The following is a 25,048-nucleotide window of genomic DNA, read 5'->3' on the forward strand; positions in this document are numbered from 1 at the left end:
CATGGCTGTGAGCTTCACTTTTCACTTTCTGCAAAATCTTAAAAGAATCTGAAATTCTCTTGAACGAAAAGGCATGAAAATTAGGCTTCCAGAAATGTTCTTTCTGAAGCATTTTTTCTCTGATTAAGTGGAAAAAAAAAGTCTGAGTAATGAATCTGAAATTAGATATTGGTATCCTCCAGGCTAGGAGTTTTTCTAAGTAGAAGACCATATCGATCTGATGTCTTACTTATGAATATAGAGTGCAATCCATTATTAAGGAAAAGTGAAACCATTAGGCTCCTCAACCATTCAATTAGGCTATTACTTTATCTACCTTAATTGATACTGCTAATAGTATCATACATAATTGTTCCATACAGGCAGAGAACGTGCTTGTTAATGAGTCTTAGCTAATTCACAGAGTGACATTTAAGCAATAGCAACAGACCTGTACATGGGCCCATGATCAATGTGTGACATATTGCTTTTGCCTTACACAGGGGTAATTTAAAATGGGTCATGTTTATTTAAAGTGAATTCTTATGCATCTCAGTTTATTTTCAGGGCAACATGGGCTGCTTTGGGAAAGGCAGTCACCCAGGGCCATGAATTTACTATGGCAATTGATGACCAAATGTTTTTGAAATTTGGTCTTGGTCATTGCTTCGCAAACAAAGTGTTTTTTAAAATTAGATGAAACCAGGGATCAATGCTGTCCACAGACCCTCAACCTTAATTACTTTATGGTGTGTATTTTTTTTAAATGGAGATAAAATGTGTATTTTATTGTATTTATTATTATTATTATTGCTAGAAGTCTCCTTTCAGAATTAGAGAAAATCATAAAATGTAAGTAAGCAACCTGGCTAATGGTGGAATAGAAAGAAGACTTCTTTGGTAGCCTGCAAAAACTGGGTTCATGTCTTCATCTCTGACATATGCTGACTGTAAGAAATCCATTTATCCTCATAGTTCAACTCTTTTAAGTAGAGAAGAGTTGCTGATCCACATTGGGATCAGGGAAATTTTATCCCTAGAAGTTGGTAAATCAGAGGTCTGAGCTGAAGCAGGGAGGAGACAGGGAAGTAAATTATGTCTAAGACTGTATTTTTTATTTTAATTGAACCAGAACTTTCTCCTTAAATGACTCAATGGAAGTAATTTAGGTAGTTTTTGGAAATCATGTTAACTCTTTCAAGAACATAGTATTACATTGAGCAAAAATGTTTGAAAGTCCCTTTTTTATGACTATGGAGGAGCTCATGTGTTATTGTTTACTATGTTCATGATACTATCTACAGAGTCTCTTCTATTATTATTCAAGTAATGTGTTTAGACTTATAAGTTGACATATGATGTCCTAAGGCCTAGGAGATTTGCCTCTGGATTTCTTCATGAGTTGTGTGAAATACAGGGAGAGAGGATGTCTCTGCCTTATATTTAGGCATATATTAATGGATACAGTCAGAGTTTTTAAAGTAATATCACTGAACTAAGAGCAGGAGTAGTATCAGAGAGTATATGTGCTAGAATTCCCTGAGACATTGCTTTTGCCTACACCTCTCCAGTCTCAATATACTTTTCCTATACAAGAAATGTACTTTTATGTAGATCCTGCCTTTTGTATAGTAGATCAAGGTATCATTTCAGTAGGAAATAAATTGAAATAACAAAAGTATTTATTAGCTTCTCTATGATGTGGACCTCTTCACTTCTTTAGTTTTTGTATAGACAAAGTATGAATTCTGAAACAGTTTACATGTTGTACAGGTACTGATTCATTTCTTCATGTAATATTTTCTATTTTGCTTCAGTACATCAATGAATCTGATCTATGATTTTTTTGATGTGTCTATTATCTCTACTGATGCATATAACATCTCACCCATGCTTTCTCATCTCATGCTATTATTTTCTATGACTTTGTAAAAATACTGTATAAAAGGATCCTCCAAACACCAGAGACCTTAATCTGGCCCTTTTGACATTTTTTGGACAGTAGAGTAGCTCAGACTGCCCACCAAATACAGTATCCCTGGTGATATTTTCATGAATGACAAGAATAATTCAATAGAGAAATGATGGAAGATTGATTATATTTCATGTCCATTTGTCGTCCTCTTTTCATCTATACATGCTTATCATACGATTTGGCTTTGCTGAGTATTCCTCATTCACACTATATGAACCATCCATCTCATTTCCAGATAACATATTTCCTTATTGATGCCTTTTATAGTATTTTTCTCATTCAAGTCAATCAGTGATAATATACTATATCCTACTTATAACTGCCATGACTTTTTCCACTGCTCTTTGAGCTATGGGGAATTTGGATTCTGATGTAATCCTAGTGTTATATGATTACAATCATATAGCATTATCAGGGAACATTGGGGTTCGCAAAAATAGGGTTTTGTAGCTTGGTATGATTGAAATTGATGTTGTCTTTTTAATTAACATTTTCTTCTCATATCTTAATTCTACTTCCTCACATGAGCTACTGGGATGGCAAATTCCAGATATAATTATTCCATTAGTATAGGTGACAATAAACCACTACAGAAACGCTAGCAGATCTTTTCCATTTCATATCTATCTGTTGTCCTATTTTTTTTTCTTTATTGTGATTTGACTTTGCTGAGTATCATGCAGCATTTCTGAAGATATTTTCCCCTTCTACTGCTTTTACGGTTTTCTGAGGAAATATTAGTAAAAAAAAATCTTCTCTCCCTCTCCTCCATAATGTTTTATAAATGAGCTTCTACCCTAAAATGATGTAATCAATAATTAATGGGTCTTTCCATATGGCAAGGAGATCAAGTATTTGCTGGCTAAGCTGTTTTTTGTTTGTTTATGTTTTTCCCTATGCCCCTGACGATGGTGACTTTTGACTTGATTAAATTTCCCTGAGACCTGTCTTTAAGTCATTAATATCATCTTTACATTTAACTATGTCCATTTTTTTAGTCAGCAATTCTGCAATTGAACAAACTGTCTTAGTCCTAAATCTTAACCTTTCTTCTAATTTGCCATGGTATTCTTTACTCTAACCAATTATCTGATTGTACAGATGACTTATTCTTAAATGAAATGAATGCTTATAAATAACAATTTCCTGTCTGTTAATAAATATTGAAGTTCATTTTTTTGTGTAAATTGCTGCTTGATGCTTTTTCTAACCAGCGACTGTCAATCAACCAACCAATTAATCAATCAATCAATAAAGAAGCATTTGTTAGGTTTCTATTACTTGCCAGACCTTGGGAATACAAAGATAAAAATAAAATGGTCCTTGCACTCAAGGAGTTTCCATTCTCCCAGGGGAGATAACATGTGCTTACAAAAGTACCTTCAAAATAGGTACAAAATAAATGCCATATTTTTCCTGGATAATTCTTAAGGCATATGGCTTCTGATTAATATAGTAGTAATTAGTCTTTTTTAAGTACTTAATTATGAGCTTGGGGGTGGGGATAGAGAAGTCCAGATGTGTGATTTCAATGGTGTAAAGAGCTACTGGTAAGGAAATTGCTTCTATCAATTCAGACCTCCAACCGTTCATACTATCCTAGAGAATTTTCTGGGGCCATTGGGATACTGAGTGACTTGCTCAGTGTCACACTGTTTATATGTGTCAAAACCAAAACTCTTATCACCCTAGTGGTGAGGCTGGATCTTAATTTCTTATACCACACTGCCTCTTGATAATAGTTATAACCTTTTTCAACACTATCTTCTTCTGTATGCCTTGATGTCTCGAAGTATCAAGGTTAACGTGGACTTAATTTGAAGGATGCTGTTAATTTTTCCACATAATTTCTTTATTTCTTCCTTTTTTTTGTAGTAGGTATTGGTGCCAAAGCTGTAGTGATCTTCAAGGTGGTTTATTTGTTAGGTTCATCTTGCACACTGTGAGGCCAGATGACCAAAGTGTCAATGAAATGATTTTCTACTTTCCTCTGACTGAAAGATAAATCCACCTCTGACAAATCCTTTATTATTTTTCCAGAGAGAATCTAACAATTGCCATGCTTAGAGATGCCAGCTGATGTACTTGGAAACTCTGAAATGGTACCATCAGTCCCTGACCCTTTCCCTCAAGGTATGTGGTTACATATGGACCAAGCTTTATGGATACCTTTAGCAGTGTTTGGGAATTTTATTGATTACTTCAGAGAGGTTTGCCTATTAGTGAAGGTTCCCATGTTTACAGATCAGACATGAGAGGAAAAACTGAAAGTAAAGAAATTTATTAGCATGTGAAGAAATCTGCTCTTGCTGATAGCAAATTCAAATTTCTGGGGTACAGATTTGGTTTTCATAGCCTTTCAGGATCACTTAGAGTAAACAGTCCATTAGTAACATTCTGCAGCAACTTAAGATAGAAAATTAAAATAATTCACGGAAGAGGGAGGGGTAAAGAAAGAGGGTGATCAGTCAAGGGAGAAAAGGAGAGAATCTGAAATACAAGCTGTAGGATGTAATATTGAGATAAGAAAGTTCCCTGTTCAAGGGCAGGAGACAGGGAGAGGAGAATAAACAATTTTAAAATTTTGAAAGGAGTCTTTTAGACAAAATTACAGGGTCTCTTGTCCAAGGACAGCAAATAGTTTTTATCATAGTGTGTGAGACCATCTGCTTTTCCACATCCTTTCCTAGGGGTTGGAAACTTTCTGATATTAAGCCAAAAGGTAGTTAGAGATTTCTACATTGTTAATCTGCTGAAGTGTAGGGAAATGATTGTATTTCTTATCATACTCCATCTCTAGATGCAGTTTATGTATTTTTTTTTTTACTTACAGCAAGAATATTCACATAAATGTGATACGTTTCTTGAAGTAATATACTAACTTGTTAGTAGTTGGGCAAGATTTCACATTTAGAATATTGCAGTTACATAATGCAGGTAAATTGTCTAATATTGCCTTTTTCTTAGCATCCATTGCCCTCCTCTCACCATTCTGTCACTGTCGCTGATGAAACCGAGAGAGGCATAGAGTTTCACTGGTCATTTTGTATTTTTATTTCTCTACCTTCTAGGGAAGAATCTCTCTTTCCTTTTCTAGGCTGGTCCCCAGATGCAGCAGACACAATCTATCAACAGGATTGTTCTCAAAACCTTTCTAGTTTTTTAGAACCTGCTTGATTTTGCACTCTGCTGGCATACCTTTGGGAACTCAGAGTCACCTTTGTGTCATGATGATGCATAGGAGTAAGACTTTGGAGGAGTAATTTCTAGAATATTTGAAAAAAAAAAGCAATCTTTTTGCATGCCAGTCTAAATGCATTTTCATACATGTCACTAAAAATGTACCCTCCCAAGGACTACATCAATTTTTCCCAGTATGACTACCAATTCCTCCTGGTTGAAAGTCATGAAAAGCCAATGGCTTTTTACTATCTGTCTCAGAGCAATATTATGTTACTGGACTGGAAAATCAGTGGAGAACAAATTGGGAAAAAGAAAACATGCATCTCTCTATTTTCCAGCTCAATAAGATCTCTAACTGTTACACAAATTTTAAACTATACAGCATGTAATATTTGAAAAGTGTTTGCAATTGAAAATTGGAAGAGTGCTTTCTCCTATTTTCCAAAAGTTGTCAAAATCTAGAAAACATTTCAGATTGTGTACCAAACCTTAAGTATATAATTATCTTCCTCTATGCTTAGTTGTATTTCAAACAACTCAGTAATTAAATGATATACAAATTTCAAGCTAAATTCAGAGTTTTCCTTTATAGATGATATCCTTTATTTCTATGTTTTGTGATTTGTTTTGTTGGAATTCATGATTCTTATTTTTGAGTTGATATTGGCTAGTATAGACAATGGGGGTTCTGTTGATTTTTTTGTTAAGACTACCTCCTCTCTGTCTGTCTGTTGGTCTCTCTTTCTCTCTCTCTCTCTCTCTCTATCTCTCTCTCTCTCTCTCTCTCTCTCTCTCTCTCCCTCTCTCTCCTTTTATAGTTATGAGGACACTACCCAAATGAAATAAAATCTCTTGGCTCCATAGTTCAGGAAAAATGCATATATTGATGCTGAAACTAGACAAATTATATGTGCAAGGGGACCTCTCTGGAAAAAGTCATGTTTTCTTAAACCATTGTGTTATTGTTGTTTTTTAATGTCATGTTTGCTTTTAATTTATGCATTACCTCTGTGACTTGCCTCCTTTCACTTCTTTCCTCTCCCACTCCTTGTGATCTGATTTCTCACATATGCCCCAATTCTACAGAACTTCTCCAATGATATTTTTTTTTCTGTACCCTTTTTCCTTGACATCTCAGAAGTTTTTGACACTGCTGACCAAAAAAACAAATTTTTAAAACTCTCCTTTTTGGGAACTTTAACATTACACTCTCCGGTTTCATTTCTTTCTATATGACCAGTCCTTTGCCTTCTTGGTTGGCCTCCCTTTCTCTTTTTAACCCCAAGCTGGTAAACAATATGATGGGATCATAGACCTAGAATTAAAAGGGACTTTAGAGGCCATCTAACTCAATTACCTCATTTTACAGAAAAGGAAAGGGAACCATTATTGTATAACTTGCCCAAGGTCATATAGGCCCTGTGGAGGGAGAAAAAAAAAGGAGCAAAGAGTTTGGCATAGGCCTATAGGCTAAACCAGGGGTGGAGAAACCGTGGCCTCCAGGTCACATGTGACCTTTCAGGTCCTTGGGTGTGGCCTTTTGACTGAGTCCAAGTTTTACAGATACTTAAGAGCAGAGCCAGGTTGACAGACCTCTCCCCTTCTTCTCTCTAACTCATATACTCTGGTCCTGAAGATGGAGAAAAAAAATGAGGAGCCACGTCTCGGGGTCAGTTGGAGAAAGGAGGCTACTTAGGATCAGAAGTCTATATCCTTGGGTAGTCAACAGGGAGGCTGAACATCCATGCAGAGTGAAGTACTGGATCCTATCCCCTTGACTCAATGGCTAAAGGGTACCCCCACACAACCTGCTATTCCCAAGAAGTTGATGAGGGCAGAGAGATCTGAGAAAGAGTGAATGAAGATAGACATTAGTTTAAAAAAACACACAATAAAAAAAAATACAGAAACAAAACCAACTCCAAACAAACCACCCCATCCATTGGAAACAGTTCTCTAGTCTCATAGAGACATTAATTGGCTCTTGGAGATACAGAGTTAGATATAGCAATCTATAATGTTAGTGAGCTTACAATTTATTAGAATGGGACTAAAGGTGGGAGGTGGAAACCCTACAGATAAAAATTTGAGCCAAGAGAAAATGAGATAAGTACAAATGAGAAATCAATAAAATATACTATGATAAATTTGAAGTAGAAAAGCGTCCATTCAACTGGGTTGGAATGGTAGAGAAGGCCTGAAGGAGCCTTCATAGAAGAGTTGGCATGCGAGCTGAGTCCTGAACAAAGAAGACTATAATAGGTGAAAAGGAGTAATTCATTCTAGAAAGAAGGAAATATGAGAATGGGTCAAGGAAAATATTACAACATGATTAGCATATCTGGCTGGCATAAAGAAAGAAGCATATAGCTATCAACTTGGAACTAGAAGCTATTTTAGAGGATATCTTGTCCAACTCCTTCATTTTATAGAGGAGGAAGCTGAGGCCAGAGAGGACAAGTGACTTTCTAAAGGTCACACAGATAGGAAGTATCAGAAGCAGGATTTGAACCTAACTCTTTTGACTCTAGAGCCAATACTCTTTCAATTAGGCCACACATCCTCCCAATGAAGGGGAATAGTCTGAAATAAGGATGCAAAGATAGGACCAGACTGTGGAAGACTTTAAATAGCAGGCTAAGGACTTTATACTTGGACATCAGCTATTTCTTGTCCTCATCTCTCCAGTTTATACTTTATAATTTAGGCAATAGAACATTAAGTATGGGGTCTTGTCATAGTCAAAGAAACAAGATTGTTTTAAGGTGGTTGCAATGAGAGAAGAAAGGAGAGGACATATTTGAGAGATAATAGAGAAATCCACCAATGTTTTGCAGAGCAACAAATTCTTCCCATAGTCTTTCTTTGTAGAGGGCTCAAAATGACAGCCATCTCTTCATTTGTTACCAGCTGCTCTGCCTGGTTTTGACTCCACCATCATCTTCATCATGCTCCTGTGCTTGGTATCATCTAGTATTTCTCTAGTTCCGTTTAAATTTCTCTTTGTGTATTTTGTTCCCACATTAGATTGCAAGCTTCTTGAGGGCAAGGCCTATATTTCTTTTTTCTTGTATTTGTATCCCCAGTGCTTCGCACAGTGTCTGGAATATAATACGTACTTTATATATATGTATTATATTATTTAGTTTGTGTCCATTCATTGAGGACCTTCCAAGTCTTCTCAGGGTCCTTAAATCCTTTATCTCATCCACTCTCCAAATTCTTAATTCCCTGTCCACAAAAAATAGTATTCATCTCCTTTCCCCACTGACGTGGAAGAGAAATAATTTCATTTTTCCCTTAAAGTTTTTTTTTCCCTTTTTCCCTTATGGATAGAGGCATCCTATTTGTTCATTCCCTAGGTTCCTTTCATGCTTGTCTATCATTCTGAAATCCCTCCATCTACCCTGTAACCAACCCCAGAACAAAATCCCTTTATGTAAATCTTGAAATCCTTCCAGGGGATGAAGTCTACAATTCCATTCTTACCCCCCTGCTTGCTGCACCTGAGAATGATGCCTGAAAAAGCATCATAGTTCAGATAATAACAGCCACAGAGCCCAGAATTCAGAACTTCACTGATCATCTCACAATTGGACACAGCCAATTGAAATCATGGGTATCAATATGCTGGGTAATTCATAAGGGAAATAACAATTAAAATGGCTAAGTGTCAAAATAGATGGAGCTGGACCAGCAATCAGAAAGACTTGAGTTCAGATGCAGTTTATGACACTTACTAGCTATGTGACTTTGGACAAGTCACTTGATCTCTGCCTGCCTCAGTTTCTTTTTTTTAACTTACAAAATGGAAATAATAATAGCACCAATCTCTCAGGTATATGTATATATATACATATATATGTATATGTATGTGTGAATAAAAGAGATAATATTTATCAAGTACTTTGCAAACATGACAATGCTATATAAATTCTAATTATTATTATTGTTGTTGTCCTCCATTTTTGAAGAATATCAAAATGACATCGCTATGCTAGGTTAAGTTTTAGTGTGTCAGACTGACTGATCAGACTAATACGAGCTCTGAAAGTACTACTACAGGCCGGGCACAAATAGTTTGTGTGAACCTTTGGGGTGGATTCTATAAGTCTGATTATCTTGCATTTCTCTTGAGCTATTTCATTTTTGCTTTGCTCATAGAGCACAGCATCTTTTCTGATGTGGGCACACCATGCCCACATGTGCCAGTGTCTCCCATGTCACACAATCAATTCCAAAATTCTTTTTTATTCTTTTTTTTAAGGCAATTGAGGTTAAGTGACTTGCCCAGGGTCACACAGCTAGTAAGTGTCAAGTGTTTGGTCTGAGGTCGGATTTGAACTCAGGTCCTCCTGACTTCAGGGCCAGTGCTCTATCCACTGCACTACCTAGCTGCCCCATAATTCCAAAATTCTTAAGAGAGACCTTGAGAGTGTCCTTGTATTTCATCTTCTGACCACCCTGTGGATGCTTTTCCTGTGTGAGTTATCTATTAAATAGTCTTTTTGGCAAGCACACGTTTTGCATTAGAACAACGTGGCCAGCCCATCAGAGTTGTGCTCTCTGAAGCAGAGTCTGAATGCAGAGTTTAAATTATTATTAGTAGTAGTAATAGTAGAAGCCTCTTTAAAAAGTAAAGGAGTTCGCAATTTCCCCTCTTAACTTTTCTTTTCATAGTCTATTTCCACAGAGCCATACAAATATTATATATGATATTACATAAATACAATGTCCCAAAAATTGTAGTGCAGTTTTAAGCTTTACCAGCTTAACTTTATAACTTACATATAATGCAATCGTAAGTATGTGCATGCTGAGAAATAAAGAGCAGTTAGGCTTTAATAGAAAATTAATTGCAAACCAAAAAAATATACTTAGGACATTCATTAAACTCTTATTATATTTTGGGTACTGTGTTAAGGGCTAGGGATGCAAGGAAAAAGTAAACAAGACATTCGCTGCCCTCAAGGAGTTTACAAATTCTTGGGGTGTTAGAAAGATAGGGGAGGAGAGAGGGAGAAAAGGGCTTAAATTTGTAGTTGAATTGTCTGAAGATGGCTACAAATTCAGGTGAAGTCTGAAATTGGGCCCAGAGAAGATGAAAGCCCACTCATCAGAGCCCAATGTGCTTTAGGCAGCAGAAACTCAGTTTCCAGTAAGAATGAAGTGAGAGTGAAATTCAGAGTAGAGGCACTATAGTCTGGAGATGGTCGGGAAATGAAATTAGGACATGAATCTAGGTAATATCTCTTTGTTTGTTGCTTTTTCTTTTTTTTCTCTCAATATAACCATTGGAGATTTGGTGGGTCAAGAAAGGAATGCTGGTGCACAGACATACCCAGAGTTCCCCGTGTTTCCAGGGTTTTTGACATTGGAATGAACTTCCTTCCAGGAGAGGCCAAAAAGGGAAGGGCAGGAACACTGTGAGCCTTCCCGGTCCCTCAAACTTCTCATAAGAGATGATGAACATTTTGAAGGTCAAAAAAGTTTTAAAATATTAGCTATGGACTACTATATGCTCACATAATTTTCAGACTCTCTCCATTTCTGATTTAAATTGAAACTATAAGGGCCAGGTGGAGAAGAGAGAATTAGGCAATAAAACATAACATCCAAGGAAGACATCACCATCATTCTCTACCCCAGGATAAAAGAAACAGCTGCTTCTTATTTATAAAAGAACAAGTAGCTTCCCAGTAGCAGAACAATGCTGAGAAATAATTGTGGATGATGCTCCTACATTTGACATCTGGCTGAACCTCAGAAATCATCATAGTGACTCATCCTTTTTAAATCAACAGTAATGAAGGATATATATCTAACAACCCCAGTTCAAATACTTAACACTCCAATCCTAGCTGTGTGAACATGAGGATATGCTGTGCAGGATTATATCTTTGTTTTATCTTGTGGGGCTTCCTGTCTTCATTGTTCTCCCAGAAACAGCCAATGGATCTATGCCAAGAACATAACATGCACGGAAAGGGGAAAACTTTACTTTTCATTTATCGTATGTGCCACATGTAAATCCACCAATGCTGGATGGCGATGCGGGCCTTAATAGCAGGTCAGAACAAAACAAAACAACCCATTACTGGGATAAAATTAATCCATTTCTTTTTGGAGCCCAGGACACAGCAGAGTGCCAGGGTTTTATCCTCATCCCAGCTGTGGCATAAGCAAATTACCTCCTAATGTGAGGGGAAAAAAAAGCCTTGGTTCATCCTCCATATAAGTCAAACATAAATCTGCTAGTCAAGAATAAGCATGAACAACCTTTCTTAGTCAGCTGGAAATCTTAAAACAAATCGTCTTTTTGAAATAGAGATTGAATTGAATAATAGTTATTTGATAAAGTAGGAACTCTAATTTTCAATAATATTTGACTGGTGCATTTTAGCATCACTCTCTTTTCCCGGTAAGCACTTTTTCTCCTCAACTCACCCATCATGGAATCCTCTTTTATTTAACAACAATGCCCCAATCCCCACCAAAAATGGAGAAGTAAGGAAAGTAAGGAAAACAAACGGATACATTGACCATGTCTGCCAATGTGGAGAGCAAAAGTATGTATACTTCCTCATCAATTCTCTGCCACCAAGGAGGAATGTTGCATTAATCAGAATTCTAATATGTAGCCTATAATTTTGGTTGCTATGATTTAAAACCATATCTCATCCCATCTTCTAAGATTGAAAAGTTGGACTAGGTTATGATAATTAAGTCAAGGTTATTTGATCCATAATTTAATCCATTTTTGCTAATAAAATCTGTAATTAAAGTGCTCTAGTTTAGGTGGGGTTTCCTTTATCTTTGTTATTGTTTTCATTTGACCACTTCCAATAGTTAGCTTTCATATAGCACTTTAAGGTTTACGAAGTGTTTTTAAGTATTATCTTGTATAGTCACTGCGTGTTTTTGTAGATAATGCCAAGACACTGAAATAATAATAATGATTTATATAATGCTTTAAGGTCTGCAAATCACTTTACAAATATCATTTCATACTCAAAGTAACATGCTGAGGAAAGTGTTATTATTATCCCCATTTTACAGATGAGGAAACGGAGACAGGCTGAGGTTGTAACTTGCCCATGTCACACAGCTAGTAAATGTTTATGGCCAGTTGTAAACTCAATACTTCCTGTCTTTAGTTTATAGAACTCTAACTACTATGCCACCTAGCTGCTTATCATTAGAGAGGTATTGAGGCCCCCGCAAAAATATTTCTGATTATGATTATAATTTCCATAAAGAGAGTAATATGTGGATGGGTCAGATAAAGGAAAGGAAAGTGTGGTCCTCTGGAAATAATGCTCTTCATGAATTAAAATAAATTAAAATAAATGTGAATGCTGAGACTGTCAATAATCTTTGAAAGATTAAGAAAGATGAACAAGGATTTTTGGATTAGAAAAAGGAAAATACAGAGCTAAAAGTCAAAATAGATGAGAATGAAGTATGTAGACTGTATACAAGTGGGCCTGTAAGTTAGGGCCTATCTTAGTTACATGAGAGGAAGGGGATAAGGGAACCTCTATATGTTAAATGCCTACTATACGCTGGGCACTTTGCTAAGCACTTTACAAATATCACCTCATTTGATCCTCAGAAAAACTGTGTAGATTGGAGATATTATTTCCATTTTATATCCTCTCACCTCACAAATTCAATTCAAGTCAGCTAATATATGAAATTCTAAACAGATGCCATACAGGAATGTTAACCTGTTGACTGCACCTGCTACATGTTTGAGAAGCTTGGTGTCTGCACAAGAAAATAAGGAGTAAAATCAAAAATTCAGTTGATCACCGTATGTTAGACTCTTTGCTTTTTGTGGCTGACTTTGCATAAACCCAAGTCTACCTATGCAGGGAAGAGTTTCCCAGAAGACCAACCAAGTCAACCATGGAATGGGTCATATCTGTGTCCTTCTTATTTCCCCCCTCAACCAAATATAATGATCAAAAATCTCAGAGAATAGATATAAAAAAGAGGAAATACATAAGGCCTTCCCTCCCTTTTAATCACTGTCCTAAAATCTTTTAAAGTTAAAGAAATATCCCCAAGAAATATCTAAGTTTTTCTTGTACTAAAAGGGAAAACTGAGAGGCCATCATTGTAGCTGCCCTACCCTCATGCCGTCTGTCTATAGAATTAAAGAACTATACCATCCCTATTGTCTCCAGATAGCTATGAAATATTTTTAATAAATCTCATTTGAAAATATATTTTAGATGTATGTTTCTTCTTTATTCTGCCTAGTATGGGGCACTAAAATCAGTGGTGCAATGGATAGGGTGTTGGACCTAGGATCAGGAAGATCTAAGATCAAATCCTGTCTCAGATATTTATTAGCTATATGAGCTTGGGCAAATCTCTTAACCCTTCTTAGTCTTAATTTCCTCAACTGTAAAATGTGAATAATAATAGCACCTACCTCAAAGGGTTGTTGCAAGTATCAAATTAGGAAATATTTGTAAAGTGTTTGGCACTGTGTCTACATATGGTAAGTATTTAATATATACATGTTCCTTTTTCTCCCTTCCTTCCTTATCATACAATTACAAATATGGAGAGGTCTTTGCTTCCAAATATAGGAACTGAAGTGATGAGAAATTGATTGTCATCTCATTTTAGCACTCAGAGAAAGCCCTCTTTCAAATTATTGCAGTTCTATCCTAATTCAGTTTGAATCTGATTTACATCACAATCTAGAACATTATTAATGATCAGTGGACAACTGGAAAAGGATATGCTGCTTTCAAAGTGATAAAATGATTTATCAAAAATCAGCTCATCTCAAACTGATATTTCCTTTCTGACAGTTTTACTAGCCTTTTAGATTATTCAAATAAGATAAAGAATGTTTACCCAGATTTTTAAGAAAGTATTTGACATGATACTCTTGTAGAAATGATGAAAAGACAGTTCAGTGGACTGAGAACTGGTTGAATGATCTGACCCCAAGAATAATAAGCATTCTCTCAATATCAGAAGTCTTCCAATGGATTGCTTTAGGAATGTGTACTTCGTTCTGTGGTAGTTAACATTTTTATCAATGATTTGGATAACAAAATATATAGTATGCTTAACAAGTTTTCAGGTACATATACCTGAAGCTGGGAAGGATAGTGACAAATTTGGATGGAATGTAAGTTTCTTAAAAGTAAAGTACAGGCTAAAGTTTGCTACCAGACAAGGTACCAAGCATAACCCTGAGAAGTGAGAACAAAGCTAAGTAACAGCTGAGATACCTCTTTGTTGGGCAGTTTTGCCATATTAGGTAGTTAACTTGGAAGTCGGTGTATCAAATGATCCATAGAACATGCTTTAAGCTTGCACCCACTCTTCCCAGGGACCAAGGTGGTATATGTGATATATGGAGAAGTGTTTTCCTGAGGTATTCCTTTTTTGGGGGGGATGTTTCATACTCATGTTCTTGCTATAAATTTTCAGTAAATAACACCTTGTAATAACTAATTGAGGTTAATTAGTTAAATGAAACTAGTGCTAATCACTAGTGTATGACATTGGACAGTGGATGGGATAGATGGTATTAGAAAAGAATAACTCTGCCTACTCAGAGTTACTCCTAGGACTCTGAGGGAGGAGATATAACCTTGCTCAGGAACCTGACAGATCATTATAAGTGTGAATTAGGATAAGGAGTCTCAGAGCTCAAAGCAGAAGGGGGGGGAGTGACATAGCAACCAATTCTTACTGAATTGGTATTTGTTATTGTTTTTTGGGGGAATGGGTATCCACACCTATGATTCCATCAGCAAATGGAGTGATTTCATTTATATAGGGAACCCATGACAAAGATTCTTTCTATTAGTGTCAATCAGAAACTGTTTTGCAACTTCTAGTCTTAAACAACAATTTGGAAAACATGCACAACCAGTACATGTCAGAGGTGAACCTTGAACCCAGGTTGTCCTGAGGCTGAAGACCAACCCTCCACCCACTATACCATATTGCCCCTCTAATGTGAGATTAACCTAAATTTAAAAAGAAACATTGTGCGAGGAAGTAGTAATCTTGTAATTCTGCTTAGTCCAGGAGGGAAAATACAGGAGCCATTGGTGGAACTTGCAAAGGGTTAACTTTGGCTTGATGAAAGGAAAAGACTTCCAAATAATTAAAGGATATCCAAAAGTAGGATAGATTGTCTCACAAGATAGTGAGTTTTTCTTTACTGGAAGTATTCAACAAGGTTGGATAACTACTTGCTGGGTATGGTGTAGAAAGAATTCTTATTCAGGTACCGGTTGCACTAGATGACTTCTCTAAGGTCACTTTCAATCTGAGGTTTTGTGATTGTGATTTAAAGAACAATTAATTACCTTAGGTCTGCCTCTAACACATTCCTCTGTAAGTTCTAACAGTTCATTAGCATGGTTTTGCTCTAGGGGAAGGAAGGAACAATATGAAAACATTGTCTGGGCCTGGAAACTCAGAACTAAGGGTCACTTTATGGAAGTACAGTACAGAAAAGGCTGATACATGTGGGTGGAAGGAGTGAACTGAACCCCAAATTAATTTCCTCTGCTATTTTGCTTAATCTCAAGCCTGAGTTCATGAAAGAGGAACTCGGAATGGTCAGACAAGGCAGAGAAAATGACAGAAATAGAAAGCTATAGTGACCCAGCCCTGAGAGTGTTTAGCATCCAGGAGGAACACTAGTTTAAGGAACACAAGGGAAATAACTGTCAAGTGTCAGGTCAGAGGGCTAAGAGCCTGGCACAATCTATCTTCCATTTTTTACATTAGAAAGGTCTTATGGTCAGGGAGAAAGAATAAAGAATAAATGTTCACTTCCTGGTAAAGTGAAACTTAATTATCTGCTGCCCAAATGTGTAACCTTCACCTAGAGAAATCTGGAATGGAATGCTTTGTGAAGGATCTTGCCAGGTGCAGGTCAGGAGTGATTGTGAGGAAATAAGCCACTTAGAGGAAACAACGAGAGAACCCCAGAAAAGAAAGATTTTCTTCTTCTTCATTGAATACTTTTCTTTTATTTTAAATGTAAACCTTTCATCATTTTCATTACTAAAATATTTTACCAATATAGAATTCTCTCAATTCATTCCACGTCTGAAGTTTTTGTTTTGTTTTGTTTTGGAAAAGTACAGTGGGAGAAGAAATACAAAGAAACCAGAAGTATATAGAATGTGTTCATCCATATTTAATCAGAAAACTATTGCAGTGACCTCCTGCTTAGTTTTTCTGGCTCATCTTTTCCCATTCCAATCTATCTACACAATAGGCAAAGTGATCTTCTTTATGCTCAGGTCCGATCATGTCAGTCATTTACCTACTCAATAAACTTCATTGGGTCAAATATAAATTCCTCTTTTGCCTTTTTAAAATCTCACATCCTGGACCCTACAAATCCTTATACACTCTTCCATTTTTTTTCATCCTATGTTCTAGCCAAATCACATGGCACTTCATCTCCTGTCTCTCCTTGCTGTCTCCCATCCCTGGGTTGCACTCCCTTCTCACCTCTTTCTGATACATTCTTTTACTTTAAATTCATCTCAAGCATAACTTCAAGTTTTCCTCATCCTCCACAAAGCTATTGCTTTTCCTCCCTAAAGTACTTCAAATATATTTTGTCCTGATTCACTAAATACATACATATATACACAAACAAGATTGGTCTGATGAAATTAGTGGAGAAATTCAGAAGCTACTAAATGAAAACCAAGAACTCCATAGGGTTTACCAGCAGGATAATTCACCCAGATTTAAGAAGACAGTATCATGGCCAAATTCCAGAGCTCCCAAGTCAAGGAGAAATTATAGTAAGGATCCAGAAAGAAACAATTTGAAGAGCATGGAGTCAGGATCATACAAAATTTTGCAGTGTCTACCCTAAAAGAAAGGAGGGTTTGGAATATGATACTCCAACCAAGAATCACCTACCCAGCAAAACTGAATATAATTCTTCTGGGAGAGGGGGAAGATATTTAATGAAATAGAGGACTTTCAAGCATTTCTGTTGAAAAGACCAGAGCTAAATAGAAAATTTGACTTTCAAATACAAGGATCAAGTAAAGTACAGAAAGGTAAACAGGAAAGAGAAATAACAAGGGTTTCAATAAGGTTAAAGTGTTTATATTCCTACAAGGGAAAATACTTGTAACTCCTAAGAACTTTCTCATTATTAAGGCAGCTAGAAGGAGTACACAAAGACAGAGAGCACAGGTTTGAGTTGAATATGATTGATAATGTCTAAAAGATAAAATTAAGGGGTGAGAAAGAGAAATACACTGGGATAAGAGGAAAGGGAGAGGTAGAAGGGGTATTTATCTCACATAAAAGAGGCACCAAATACCTTTTACAATGGGAAAGGAAGATGGGGAAACACTTGAATGTTACTTGCATCATAATTAGCTCAAAGAGGGAATAACACACACATTCAGTTGGATATAGAAATCTATTTTATCCTGTAGGAAAGTAGCAGGTGTAGGAAATAAGAGAATGGGAGGGGGGAGGAGCTTATAGAAGGGAGAACAGATTGGAAGAGGCAGTGGTCAGAAGCAAAACCTTTTTTGAGGATGGACAGGTGAAAGGAGAATGAGACTGGGATAAATGGGGGAGGGGATGGGATGTAGGGAAAATACACAGTAATCAGAAATGGGAAAAAAATTACAAGTTTCTTTGATAAAAGATTCATTTCTCAAATATACAGATAACTGAGTCAAATTAAGAATGCAAGTCATTCCCCAGTTGATAAATGGACAAATGATATAAATCAGCAGTTTTCAGATGAAATAACCAAAGCTATTTATATCCATATAAAATGTTCTAAATTATTGTTAATTAAAGAAATTCAAATTAAAGTAACTTCAAGTTACCCTTCTCACATACACCTTTCAGATTGGCTAATATGACAGAAAAGAAAAATGAAAAATGTTGGTAGGGATGTGGGAAAATTGAGACATCGTTGCACTTTTGGTACATACAACTATTCTGTAGAGCAATTTGCAACTATGATCAAAAGGCTATAATACCATGCATACCCTTTGACCCAGCAATACCACTACTAGGTCTGTATTCCAGAGAGATAAAAAAAAAGCAAAAAAAAGCAAAAGGGCTTATATGTACCAAAGTATTTATAGCAGTTCTTTTTTTTTTTCTTGGTGGCAAAGAATTGGAAATTGAGAGGGTGCCCATCAACTGGGGAATGGCTGAAGAAGTTGTAGTATATGATTGTGATGGAATACTATCGTACTATAAGAAATGATGAGCAGGATGCTCTCAGAAAAACTTGAAAAGACTTACATGTACTGATCCAAAGTGAAATCAACTGTGAATGGTTTAGCTATTCTCAGTAATACAATGATCCCAGACAATTCCAAAGAGTTATGATGAAAATGCTATCTACCTCCAGAGAAAGAACTGATGGAGTTTGCATGCTGATTGCAGCATACATTTTTAAAGCTTTCTTTATATTTCTTTTCTTTTTTGGTCTGTTTTCTTTCCCAGCATTACTAATATGGAAATATGTTTTGTATGATTGCACATGTATAACCTATATCAAATTTCTTGCCTTCTCAATGAGAGGTGGAGGGAAGGAAGAAAAGGAGAGAATTTGAAACTCAAAATTTTAAAAGAAAAGAATGTTAAAAATTGTGTTTAAATGTAATTGGGGAAAATAAAATATTACATAAATATATTAAAAAAGAAAATTATCAAAATCACCAAAAAAATATTCTTTACATACTACATGGCAGAATTTTGTTTCTTTTCAAATGATGTTTACTATGATGTGGATAGATAGATGGCCTTGAAGTCTAGAAAACTTGAGTTCAAGTTCTGCCTCTGATTCACACTTACTGTTTGACCTTGGGCAAGTCACTTAATCTCTTAATAGTTCAGAGAATTCTCTAAGACAATATGTAAGTTGCAGAACAATTGCCCATCTGCATAGCAAAAGAAATGTCCTTCCTTAGCAACCCTTTACATTAATTAAATCACAGGTCTGACCAAACATAAGCAAGGCAGTCAATAAACATTTATTAGTGCTTACTATGTTCCAGTTGCTTAAAAGTAAAAAAGATGAACCTTTTTTTTTTGTTTGTTTGTTTTTGGTGAGGCAATCAGGGTTATGTGACTGGCCCAGAGTCACAGAGCTAGTAAGTAGGTGTTAAGTGTCTGAGGACGGATTTGAAGTCAGGTCCTCCCGACTCTAAGGATGGAGCTTTATCTACTGCGCCACCTAGCTGCCCCTAACCCTTTTCTTAAAGGGCTAATTTTCTAACTGTAGTGAGAAGTTATAAATAACCATGAAACAGTATTTGTAAATCACTTAACCCAGTGCTTGAGGGTTCATAATAGGCATTATATTATCAGTTGTTATTATGATTATGATTTATTAACTATGTGTACCCAAAATAGATGCAGAGTAGAGGGAAAGTAACATCAGAAGGAAGACCCTAATAATGTGGGTGGGGGAAGTTGAGGAAGGGGAAAGCCTGGAAAATGCCTTCAACAGAAGCTAGAATTTAAGCTGTCTTGAAGGAAGTCATGGTTAGCCAGGAAGCTGAGTTGAAGAGAGATAGCATTACAGGTAAAAAAGACAGCCAATGAAAAAGCACTAAACTGGGAGATGGAGGGATATGTGTGATGAGCAGCCAAAACGACCCAAATCTGTAATGTTTTTTTTTTTTGAGGAAGGCAGCCTTAAATAGATGATTAGCATAGCATTTATACTAAACAAATGGTAGGAAAAATAAAACAACAAAACTAAAAATTAACAAACACCAAGGTATATCCACCCTGAAGGTATACTTGATGGAAAGTATCTATTACCTGACACAACCATTTTAGAAGATTTGAACACTAAGACTGGCATTGGCTCTGGCAATCAAAGCTTCATTCATCGAAAACTAGGATTGAGAAGATTGCTTTCCTATGGGTCATTTCTCCAGGGATAGTTACTGGAATCAAAGAGGAAAATACCTCGTCAAACTCATTTATTGTCACAATTTAACAATGTTAAGCAGCTGTCCATTGGCTATCTACTGGGAATTTCACTTACATCTAATCACAGAGTCTTCATTATTGACTCATTCATAATCAGCCCTTTATTACTTAACTTGATTCTTGAGATGAATAGCCTAGGCCAGGTGGAAAGTAATCATTTCTCTCTTAAACTTCATTTGACCATTAATATGAGTCTGGATGTGTATATAACAAGAAATGGTGGCATTATGGCAGTAAGGAGGTTAAGATGGAATGATTTTATGATTAACCTTCTGAGGTCTGAAGGATTTACTACATTCTGTTCACATTCCCTTTGGGAAGAACATCCCGCTGTAACAATATATTAAGAATTTGTAGACAGTCTGAAATCAGCCTTCACTCCCTAACTCTTAGAAGTCAGAGGACAAGCCACCAATCTCTTAAATATGATAGATGGTCAGGGAGCCAAAATACTCTTCCCAAATTATAAAAGGGCACCAAATGAAAATTCAGGTAAAGCTATTAAAATTAATACAAATGTATTATTCATTCAAATGAATCAATCACTTTATCAATCAACAAACATTTATTAAGCAATTACTATGTACCAGACATGACACTAGACACTGGGAATACTTAGACAAAAACAAAACATTTTCTGCCCTCAAGGAGCTTACAATTTATTGTGAGAAACAATGAGTGCAAATTAAATACAAACTATATAGAATTCACATTTTTGGAGGGAGACATGATGATAGAGGTGGTAATTAAGTGGTAATTAATTTTAAATTTAATATAATAGGATCCTGAAACTTGCCACCTCTGTGACCTTGAGCAGGTAATTTAATCTCCGTGGGTCTTGATTTCTCCATCTGTAAAAAGAGGGAGTTAGATTTGATTTTAGTTCCTTCCAATTCTAAATCTTTGATCCTACAATCCAGTAGTTCACTAGCATACTACTTAATAGAGCTGACCCTAGATTCTTAAAGGCTGTGATAGAGGAGTATAAGTTTTGTCTGGTTTTGTACTGGAAAGGCTTTTAGTATAAGCCTAGTGATGGAATATATGTCTATTTAAGGAACAGCATAGCTAAAAGCGGGGAGATATCATCAAAAGGCTGTCCTTAGGTGATTTTTTTTCTTGCCATTGCAAATCATGATAATTATTATACCAGCGACTCCTCTTAGCCTATTTCATGACATGGACCTTTGTCAATTTGGTAAAAACTATGGGCTCCTTCAGAGGATAATGTTTTTAAATGCATAAAATAAAATATAAGATTACAAAGCAAACCAATTATTTTGAAATACAGTTTCTCTCTCTCTCTCTCTCTCTCTCTCTCTCTCTCGTTCAAAGACACTAGTTTAAAAACCCCTAATTTAAGTGAACTCTAAAGCTTTGGGAATCTATTTTGGTGGGATGATATCTACACAGATAAAATCAAAGCCATTTTGAAGTATTAATTCAAATTCATTTAAATAAACATTCACTAAGCACCTAATATGTGCAAAACAGATAATGGACAAAATGGTCATGGTTTTCAAGTAGTTTGATGAGCCTTAGATTTTTCTCTCCATGACTTGCTTTCTAGGTCTGTTGTTTTTTTCAAGGAGATATCTTACATTTTTTTTTAAATTGTTCTAGTATTTCTTGCCTTATGAATTCTTTGATTTCTGTTTGGTCTATTCTGCTTTTCAGGGAGTCTGTTGAGTTGGGTAAGGTTTTACAATTTCTCTAAGAAACTGTTTATTCTCCTCCTAAGGAGGGTTTTTTTGTTTGTTTGTTTGTTTTTCCCCAGAGCTCTCATTTCCTTTCTGATGCTTCTCTGTACAGAGGTATGAAATTCATGGTGTGCAGATCAAAAGCAACAGAATCTGAACCAGGTTAAAATATAATTGGAAAATGTTTAACAAAATAAATTAAAAATATAATACAACTTAGATAATATTAATTTATGGTTTTCTAACTTAAAATGTTACCAGTTGCAAGGATTTTTTGAAAGTTTTCCACCATAGTGCATTCATTCAATTTATAATAGCAAAGCACCTAATGGCTGCAATGCTTTCCCTCCTCATCTCCATTACCTGGCTTATCTGGATTTCTTAAAGTTTCAGTTAAAATCTTATCTTGTAGAAAAAGACTTTCCTGGTTCTCCGTTAATGCTAGAGCCTTCCCTCCTCAACCAAGTAATTAAAGCCTTCAAAATCTGACTTTTATCTTCTCAGTCTTATTTCACATCCTTCACCTTCACTCACTCTACATGCCAATCACAGTGGATTACTAGTTTAAGAGGGAGATTAAGGATGAATACATAGATTTGGTGACCTAGCTAATATGTACATGAAGTGAAAGTTTAACCCAGATTTTCCTAACTCCAAATGCACTGCCCTGTCTGCTAAACCATGGTTGCCTCTCCTTTCATTTCTTCTTCTGTTAACATCCTTACATTCCATCAAAATCCGTTGAAAAGGCTAACTTCTCCATGAAATCTTCTCTGATCTTTCTCCTCCCTGTAAGAGAAATGGATTTCTACATCCTCAGATTTCTTATGACATTTTGTCTAGAACTGTCATGTCTTGTGTTTTTCCTACTTGTGTAAATGTCTTGTCCACTTGATTTGATTGTAATCTCTTCAAGGGTAGCGATTAGTGATTTTCATCTTTGTATTCTCATTATGCATCTTATATGTAATAGGTAGCTATGTGGCACATTGGATAGAATGTCAGATCTGAGATCAGGAAAACCTCAGTTCAACTCCTTCCTTAGACTGTTACTACCTAAGTGACTCTGGATAAGTCTGGGCAAGTCTTTCTGTCTTTCCCAGTTTTCTTATCCGAAAAAATAGGTACATTATTAGCACATACCTCAAAGAATTATTATAAGGATATAATGAAGTAATATTTGCAAAATGCTTTGCTAACCTTGAAGTGCTATGTAAATTTTAACTATTATTAATAAATACTTGATGAATTCTATTGACTAGAATGGGATGTTGCTACTTTCCCACCCCAAAACCTTCATTAGCTCTATAGAATAAAATCGAAGCCTGATATTTAAAGTTTTCTATAATCTGATCTGACTCTTATTGGTTCATTCATCAATAAGAATTTACAAAGAGTATTATGTGCCAGGTACTTGGGATGCAGAGAGAAAATCCAAACAATCCCTATTCTCAAGGTAACTGCATCCTATTTGGAGGAAACAATATGGACATAGCTAAGTAAATATAAGATACAAAGTAAGATTTTTTTTGGACCAGGGCATGAGTAACTGCAGGGATCATCGGGATAGGGCGGTGTATTGTAAGACATAGCACTTGAGCTTATCCTTCAAAGAAGATATTCTATAAAGTGTAAGTGAAGGAATGTGAGATCACTCATGAAATTTCATGGAAGAAGGAGAGGGAATGTTATTTTTGGGGAAGAGAAAGCAAGCTAGTTTGACTAACATATAGGTTCCACTTACAGCTATGCTTTGGATTTTCTGGACTTCAAATCTCTATTGAACTCTCATCCTGAAACCTTCTTTAGTGCATGGTGCCTCCTCACTCTGGAACATCACTCTGCTATGCTAAAACCCTTCTCCCTTTGGTGAAATCTTCCAGAAGTCTCCATTTTGGAGAGGGATCCAGGTCAGTTATCCTTCATTTCCTTCCCTTCTGTGCTTCTGAATTTCCAGCCTTTAATGCTATGGTCATTTGTGGGTACTTTACCCCCAACAATTGCACTTTTCAGTTTCCTTTTAAATGTTGTATTTCCCCATTAGATTGTAACTTTCTTGGAGGTAGAAACTATCTTCCTTTTAAATTATGTTTGTAGCCCCAGAACTTAGTACAGTACCTGACACATGTTGTTAAGTCATTTTTCAGTTGTATCTGACTCTACATGACCCCATTTGGGATTTTCTTGGCAAAGATGCTACAGTGGTCTGTCATTTCCTTCTCCAGATCACTGTACAGATCAGGGAACTGAGGCAAATAAAGTTAAATTAATTGCCCGGGAGCACACCGCTAGTAAGTGGCTGAGGCTGGATTGAACTCATGAAGATGAATCTTCCAGATTCCAAACACAGTGCTCTATCCATTACCTTGCCCCACACACAGTAAATTCTTAATAAATGTTTATTAAATATCCAGGCTGCTATACAAAGTTGAGTAATATTAAATGCCAGATACTAGTATATTTATTTTCTCCTAGATGCAAGGAGCAACTATTGGAGTTTCTTGAGTAGGAGAATGACACACTTAGAACTGTGCTTATGGAATGTGAATTTTACAACTGTGTGGAGGTTGAACTGGAGAAGGGAAAAACTGAAGGCTGGAAAAAAAAACAATTAGGAAGCAACTGCCATAGTCCGGATGAGAGGTGATGAGGTCCTGAACCAGAGGTGGCTCTGCTAATGGACAGAAAGAGTTGATTGTGAGAGATGTTGTACAAGTTGAATCAGCAACACTTTGCAGATACCTGGATACGGAAAGGTGACAAGAGAGGAAGAGTTGAGTGTGATTCTAAAATGGTGAATCTAGGTGACTTGAAAAGTGGTTTTCGTTCTCAATAGAAATAAAGAAGTAGTTAGGGAAAGCCAAGGTTTGAGAGGAGATAGTGATCATTGTACTCAAGATTTTGAGTTTCAGATGTCTACATGACATCTAGTTGGAAATGGCAGTTGGTTATGAAGGAGATTACATAATAAATGATTATCAAATTGAATTCATTAAACTGAATAAATTCACAGTGGCAGATAATCAAGTTATCATACTCTAATTCAGGACATATACAACAGCCAGTGATGAATTTATATGACTGTGGTTAAAAACAAACAACAACAACAACAAACCTTTTCTTTAAAGAATGGTAAATGTAAAAGTAAAGAATATATGAGTAGAAAATTAGATGTATTATCAATCCTATATTTTAAATATTTTAAATG

The 25,048-nt window shown here is 36.0% G+C and overlaps 1 long non-coding RNA gene across 1 annotated transcript in view; it reads left to right on the plus strand.

The window, feature by feature from the left end:
• LOC114026794 overlaps positions 1–23,744 on the plus strand; it is an 84,198-nt gene extending 60,454 nt beyond the window's left edge. The window contains exons 2-3 of the long non-coding RNA XR_003567169.1: positions 3,995–4,087; positions 23,587–23,744. This is a non-coding gene — a long non-coding RNA (uncharacterized LOC114026794). The remainder of the gene's footprint in view (positions 1–3,994; positions 4,088–23,586) is intronic.
• The last annotated feature ends 1,304 nt before the right edge of the window (positions 23,745–25,048 follow it).

The sequence above is a fragment of the Vombatus ursinus genome, unplaced genomic scaffold, assembly GCF_900497805.2.
Source record: "Vombatus ursinus unplaced genomic scaffold, bare-nosed wombat genome assembly UNPS02014846.1, whole genome shotgun sequence".
Taxonomy (NCBI): domain Eukaryota; kingdom Metazoa; phylum Chordata; class Mammalia; order Diprotodontia; family Vombatidae; genus Vombatus; species Vombatus ursinus.